The 7,821-nt window shown below is 41.4% G+C and overlaps 1 long non-coding RNA gene across 1 annotated transcript; it reads left to right on the top strand.

The window, feature by feature from the left end:
• Positions 1 to 226: 226 nt before the first annotated feature.
• Positions 227 to 6,213, top strand: LOC119448102 (uncharacterized). The gene is made up of 3 exons (XR_005190945.2): positions 227 to 1,387; positions 2,617 to 2,809; positions 5,385 to 6,213. It is a non-coding gene; the product is annotated as an uncharacterized LOC119448102 (long non-coding RNA).
• The last annotated feature ends 1,608 nt before the right edge of the window (positions 6,214 to 7,821 follow it).

The raw sequence follows: 7,821 nt of genomic DNA, 5'->3' as shown, positions 1-7,821 counted from the left end.
TCCCCCACTACGGCGTGCCTCATAATCAGATTGCGGTTTCGGCACGTAAAACCAAATAATTTAATTTTAACTGTCTCTCCATTCAAACTTCGTTTAACCAGGTTCGATGTCCTCATCATTAAGCGACAATCTGAAAATAAGGATTTTTCTTTAAGAGGAAGGAAGCTTTAGGCAATTAATTGGGCCCAACTCCGATGCGTGCTGCCTATACAAATACATGTAAAATGCACAAACCCTTTTCTGAGATAACCACTGGGATGATTTTAATGAAATTTGTTGCACTTGAGAGAGAAAGTTAAATTCTAGTGACTGTTGTAAGTGGAATGTTAATTTAGGGTACGAAATTTTTCAAAAGTAACTTTCAAAAATTGGTGGGTTTGAACAAAGATGGAAGCACGAGGTGTACAAATTTGTAGGTCTGCATTAAGAACAGATATGGCACTTCTGTAAACTGCATCCGTTAGAGCATCCAAAGCGGACAAATTTGATACATCAATTTACATCTTACGTGAATTAGTTACATTGTTTACAAGTGTTTTGCAAAAGTCCAACTAACATATTAGTGCTCTATTTAAGAGCCATGTATAATACACTAATTTTGTCCGCTTTAGATGCGCCAGCATATGCAATTTACAGAATTGTGATATCCTTTTTCATTGCTGAGTTACAGAGTTGTAAACTTGACAGTGTGGCTTTCTGAAAATTAGCCGATTTTCTACAATTTTTATAAAAAAACTTGACGGCCTAAATTAAGCATTCGCTACCAACAGTGACTATATTTTAAGTTCTTCTTTTAAATGCCACAAACCCCATCAAATTTGGAGCAGTGGTTGCCGAGAAAAACGATTTCTCCTAGCTTTCCCATGTATTCAGATAGGAGCCCCCGTGCTAAAGCTACCAATGCTCGTAAATCGGAGGGGCCAAAGAAACTGAAACAAAATATTGTTTGTGGTGAGTACTTTCTAAATATCATATGCTTTAAATTGTTATATATGAGAAACTAAACAGATATATGTTCGAACTTTGTTGAGTTTTGCAAAGTCCACATTCAAACTCTTCCAGATGGCGCCACAACGGCTCGCCAAACGCGCGCGGTGCGAATACGAAAGTTCGTCAACTGTGAGATACGAGCGCGGGAAACTGCTGCCTGTGGGCAAGCTGGTGCCGGCTTGACAGCTCAACGTTTTCCGTTTGTGCTTACGAGGCGGCGTTACTTGAGAGAAGATAATAATACTTTGATGCTCTTCTCACGCCTACAAATGAGGGCGACGTGATAAACAGCACAGCACGCGAAAGGGTACGTGAACGCCAACGAACGGCGTGCCGCCAACAACTGCATGGGCTGTCACTTCAGTGTATTCTTCCCGCCTTTGGAAGAAGCATTTTGGTAAGCTTCTATTTTATTTCTTGTTTGCAAAGTTCATCGCAGGCAAACATTTTTTTTTGCTTTTTTTTTAAAGATCGCGTTCGAGTTCGCTATCGCGAGTGTCGCGCCGTGACCAAGGGCATCTGCGATATCTAGAACGCATTACTGTGCTCAATGCGCATGCATGACGTACGACTTGATACTACTAATATGGAATAAGCAGAACTGTAACCTCTATATAGTACAAGAGGAAAAAGACGCGATGAGAATACGCCAGGTTAAAATAAATGAACAAGTCTCGTTTGTGCTCGTTCTTTCGTTTTCCAGCCAGGGCGTGCTCCATGCTCTCTTTTTCGCGTGCAAATGTCCCGGTTTGATGAGATACAGCACGATGAACAGCGCCAACGACAGAGAAAGAACCCCCGGCCCTCCCCCCGGTTCTAGAGCACATGCCAAAGAACATATTTCTGGTGGAGGAAAAATTATCACAACGCCGCAGTAAGCTTCTTGAAATGTTTTGTCTTTTTTGAGCGTGTCGGTATAAGGCCTTTACCCTAGTTTTTGTTTTGAAATTTGACTATATTCGCTCGATGTGTAATGCATTTGTATCCAACCACCGTGGATAGAAAATGAGGCTTTCTACTTCAGATCGTATCAATTTTCTCATAAGTGGTAGCGATTACATGTAATTAGAAATGCATATTAAGGCTTGAAATGCTTGTATTCAACCTTCATATCTTAGAAACAAATTTATATCAGTGTACAACTTGCAAAGTGCACAGTGAGACTTTGTACAAAACTTTTTTTAAAAGAAACTGTAAAGGTATTTTCAATGTCCCTCTATGAACAGCATCATTGTGCATTGTGGAAACTGAACTTGTTTGCAGACACAAACTGACTGACTGACTGATTGAACAGATGTGCAGCCAATCTGAAAGAAGCCTTAGCAGAACAAAAAATTGGGTGGGGGGTAATATACACTGAATGTGATTCTAGGACAATATATGTGAGGAGACAAAGGTAACAGTCTGTGTGAGTGTGTTACCTTCGTCTTGTATCACGGCTATCGTGCTACACTACATCGTGTTCTACAATAAATCTGCTACAAGTAGAACAGCTAAACTTGTGCTTAATAGTGATGTTTTAAAGCAATTAACTGGCATCAGAGAAAGTTCGACATGTTAATCCGTCGGCCAAAGTGCCTGCATTTTTTACGTATTGATTAGAACTGATCATTTTATTTGTTGCAGGACTAAAGCTACCTTGATATGTACAAAACATGGGAGACTACGTGCAGGATTATGAATGGCTACCTGAATGCTGCTTGAAGCAGCCAGCTCTACAGCACCACTCATGCCCCTTTCCATGGGTTGGCAAGAGGAGCAGTGGCACACAACTCTACAGGCACTTGTGCTTTTTATCATCTTTGGAGGAGATGTATTGGTATGCTCTACATATATTTGACTGTGGGTTCCAGCCGGATTTGTGGCATTGTCATTTGATATGCAGGCTGAGCAGTTACCTCTTGAGTGCACATGTAGGTAAAAGATACAAAAAGGAAGATGATTCCTCGAACACCGATGAACCTGTCCTCTACTTATTAATTTTCATTTTCTTGTTATACCTTATTTTTGATGACCACATAAAGCCCGCAGGCAATGAAGCCAAGGAAAGCATAGATTAAATGAGCTGTGGTTGAAATTGAGATGTAGAAAATAATGAAAAAGGTAAATGAAAGTGGACGAAAAGATATCTTGTCGCTGGTGGGGTCTAAACCCACAACCTTCGTATTGTGCATTCGATACATAATTGTGCTACAGCGACGATTATCAATCCGTCATTAACTTGGGTATTCATGTGTACTAGATGTAGCCATGGGAGTGCTAGCCAGCGCCACTCGAAGCCATGGCGGGTGGATGTGGAACCCCCTTATTTGCCTTATGGTGCCACGTAACTCGTGGACTTTGGAGAGAAAGCAGATGGCTAATAAATCTTCATATGCTGCCTCATGGCATCAAGGCTGCCAGATTTGAGACCCTCGCTATGAATTAACGAAAAGGAAAATGGAAGGGCTCGATTTTTTTTAATCACTACCGTATAAAGCCAGCAGGCAATGAAGTTAAGGAAAGCATAGGGCTAATCAGCTGTGGTTTCAATTGGAATGTAGAGAATACTGAAGAAAAGGGGAAATGAAAGTGGACGAAAAGATAGTTTGTTGCTGGTAGGGGAGGGGGGGGGGACCAAAGCCACAATTGCACAAAGGAGGTTTTGCCAATGTATGATTTGTATGTTAGACAAACTTTTAACAAAAGGCAGCACAAAAAATAATCAGATGGCAGAGTACAAAGAACAAGCGCCAAGGGCACACTGTTTATTCACAGGCATGGGCCACTACATATGTAGAATGTACATGAAACGGAGTGCATACACGAGAACAAGGCTACCACTATGGTGCCTACACGTGGGCATCAAGCAAAATTTTCTGGGTGTTTTAAGGTTATAAGGATCGCTGGCACAGTCACTTCTACTTGATATTAAGAAAGCTTCTAAAATCAAGTGTGCATTTGTGCTTCTACTTCTGCCAAGAACCTATATCTCATCAAGTCAGGGATGACAAGTGCATGTGTTACAATGCTCACCTACATTAGTCTTTTCCTTCCTTTTTATATTCTGCAAATGTTATCTTGCCCTGTCATTAGTGAAGTGTCCAGTTTGGCTTCTGTAGAGCTTACCACAAGTGGTTATTTGGTACACCATGCCCATGTCACAATTCATGAAGGGTGCTTGATGTCTTGTCACAAGTAGCTCTATTTTTACCCTTAAGTGGGGGAACAAAGTATAGGCAGCTTCTTTGGAACCATCAGCATAACTGGGACCCCATACTTGTTGGCAACCTTCTTCAGTGAGTGCGACACTCGGTGTGCATGAGGCAGTATCTCTGGCTGCTTCAAACTGCGCATTGTTGGCTTTTGCTGCTTTTAAGTCCCTAAGTTTTTGCAGCAGGAATTCTGAGATCGGGATGATCACAAAGTGATCATCCCGATCACTTTGTGCTTTTCGGCTTTCGAACGGGAACCTTGTTTACAATGTTTTCACTATGTCAGTGGGTGCCGCAATCATAAAGGCTAGTCCTTTTCCTCGCCCATTAAAAACATAATCCCTTGTGACAGCCTTGTCAAATATCTGATGTAATGTCACAAAGCACAGGAGCCAGCTGCTATGAGCCTGCCAATCTGAACACAAAAGCTAGTGCGCATCATGTGATTACACATTTTTAGAGCCTACTCGAGGCACATCAAGGGAATAACAGGTTTAACAACATTAATATAGGTTGATTCGTACAGTAGCAAACCTTTCTTTGCTCTTGCTTGGTAACACCAGCAAACATGCTTCATGGTGAAGGTCAAATTATTATCTATGCAGCTTAATTATTGTCAGTGGGTTGATGAAGTTTAGAGTCTGACAAAGTCTTGTCTGGTCGGGAAGAGTCATGGCGAAAAACAAAAACTGACACCGACCAAGGTGAAGTTATTTAAAAGCTTGATTTTTCGGCTTTCGAACGGGAACCTTGTTTACAATGTTTTCACTATGTCAGTGGGTGCCGCAAGCATAAAGGCTAGTCCTTTTCCTCACCCATTAAAAACATAAAATGTAATCTACCATATTCTCATGCATCATATTAGTATTAGGTTGTAAATGAATTAGAACATTTATGCATCTAAGAACCTTGAGAACCACAGCCTTGTCAAATATCTGATGTAATGTCACAAAGCACAGGAGCTTCTCAATACCCCTGCTCCAAAAGCTTAAAGTACAAATGCAACGAAATTTAACTGCCAAATTTGTAATAAATAAGTAGTACTACTGAAGCAATCTTGGCAAAGGTGCGGGGCTGGTAACTGTCTCATTTTCTTTTTGGCAGCCTTTTAATAGTGCCTTAGCAGACGAAGCATGCACTTGGTGGTTAGTGGCTGTGACGCGAGTTTACGTCGCCTCTGGGATTTTTATCACACCGCAGGCAGCTGCAGGTGGTCCCTTCTCATACGCCATGCCAAGGAGTCCTGCAATCCGAGTCATGCATCACTGCCGGTGACTGGTAATGGTGACATTTTTTTCATATTCAGTATCAAGAATGCTTACTTTTCCTAGCCTTTTGTCACTCATCCCCTCGTTTTTCAAATGTTAAAGTGTTGCACGTAGGCTGTTCTGTATTCACACTACTCGAATATTTTTTTTCCACAGCCCCAAATTTTATTTTAGTTGGACTTTATAAGCACTTCAAAGCAGCAAAAGCCAACAGTGCACAGTTTAAAGCAGCTGGAGGTGCTGCTTCATGTGTACCAATTGTCACACTCACTGCAGAAGGTTGCTGACAAGTATGGGATCCCAGTTGTGCTGTTTGACGTTGTGCTGCTAAGCCCGAGGGCACGGGATGTAAACCTGGCTGTGGTAGCCGCATTTCAATGTGGGTGAAATGCAAAAACACCCATGTACCAATTAAGGAACCCCAGGTGGCAACATTAATTTGGAGTCCCTCGTACTGCATGCCTCATAATCATATCGTGGTTTTGGCACGTAAAACCCCAGAACTTAGTTTAATTTAACAGTTGGTGCCCTTCGGTTTTCCAATTTTCTCATTTTCTTGCTTACAAAAGCTCTGTTCTCGCTACAAATGACAAATTCGTGATTACGGAAGCCGAACTTTCAATCTAGCTTACCTCAATATTTTTCTTTAGCGTACCTTTAACATGCATTTATAGCATTGAACCTGAATTATTTTGCATTTATCCATGTTGGACTTGTGCTCAACAGCTGGATGGCATAGATGCAGAGCTACTACTGTGGGCTTCAAGTTGCAAGCTTGTCTTTTCAGTTTAGAAGTAAGATCACCTGAACCTGGTTCTCTATTATCAGGTAGACTACTAAGGAAGGCAGACATTACTTGCGTGATAGATCTCAGTGATCAGTTAAATTTGTGTTCAGTTTTTGGCCCCCAAAAAGTGAACAGAATTGTATATTGTAGTTGCAGGGCTTGAAGCTAGTAAGTCAAATGCACTTAACCCTTTCCCTGGCAGGTATGTCACAGCTTGTCATCAGGTATGTCACAGCTTGTCACTCGCCACTTCTCCAAGTGCATTTCGCTAACTGCTAAATTTCAAAAGCCAACAAGGCTTGTGTGCTTAAAACGTTTCTCAGGTGATCGAAAGATAACCACTTGAAAGGAAATCAAGGCATGGTGCGACGATTGCGCCGTGGCACTGTGCAGTGTTTCTTGCTTAGAAGTCTTTGCAACCATTGAAGCCAAGTTACACGGGCATTCATCAAAGTGATAGTATTGCTGTTGTAGAGCAAAGAACACATGTTTTCAGCTAACCTTACAATTTCGGAGCTGCGCAGCAATGTCTTTATTAGCACTGCGATTAAGCAAACTATCAGTTTATTTTTCTTGTAATATTTTCTTCAAACCTTCTTCCAAAATGAATATTTTAAGCAGCATATTTTATGCTCTTTATTTTGGTTTATGTTTCTTCGAATGACTAAAACATTTGGTATATACTTGGGTCCTTTTTCCAGAGTGTGTTTGGTATTACAAGGGTAAACAGATAGCGAGCCAAGCTGGTGTTGAAATGATCATCATCAGCCTATATTTATGTCCACTGCCGGACGAAGGCCTCTCCCTGTGATCTCCAATTACCCTTGTCTGCGCTAGCTGATTCCAACTTGCGCTTGCAAATTTCCTAACTTCATCACCCCACCTAGTTTTCTGCCGTCCTCGACTGCGCTTCAATTCTCTTGGTATCCATTCTGTAACTCTAATGGTCCGCCGGTTATCCATCCTACGCATTACATGGCTGGCCCAGCTCCATTTTTTCCTCTTAATGTCAACTAGAATATCGGCTATCCCCATTTGCTCTCTGATCCACACCGCTCTCTTCCTGTCTCTTAACGTTAGGCCTAACATTTTTCGTTCCATCGCTCTTTGTGCGGTCCTTAACTTGTTCTCGAGCTTCTTTGTTAACCTCCAAGTTTCTGCCACATATTTTATCACCGGTAGAATGCAATGATTGTACACTTTTTGTTTCAACGACAGTGGTAAGCTCCCAATCAGGATTTGGTAATGTCTGCTGTATGCACTCCAACCCAATTTTATTCTGTAAATTTCTTTCTTATGATCAGGGCCCCCTGTGAGTAACTAGCCTAGATAAACATACTCCTTTACAGACTCTAAACATGCATTAGCATTCCTGGTCGTTTTCAACTAGTGCTTTCCAGAAATGCATGAGAAAGGCTCTTGAAACATTTTTAACTGAAACAGTAAAGTAAATTGTGGCATATTTTGGGGACAGATATCTTGACAGCATAGTAGGAAGAAAAACGGAATGCTGACCAAAATGGTGTTTAAAAATTCTTAAACGTTTCGGCTTCCACGCGGAAGCCTTGTTCACTGAGCTGAG

Source organism: Dermacentor silvarum, chromosome 4 (genome assembly GCF_013339745.2).
Source record: "Dermacentor silvarum isolate Dsil-2018 chromosome 4, BIME_Dsil_1.4, whole genome shotgun sequence".
NCBI classification, from domain to species: Eukaryota; Metazoa; Arthropoda; class Arachnida; order Ixodida; family Ixodidae; genus Dermacentor; species Dermacentor silvarum.
Note: the sequence above shows the minus strand (reverse complement) of the source record. Positions and strands in the feature narration are given on the sequence as shown.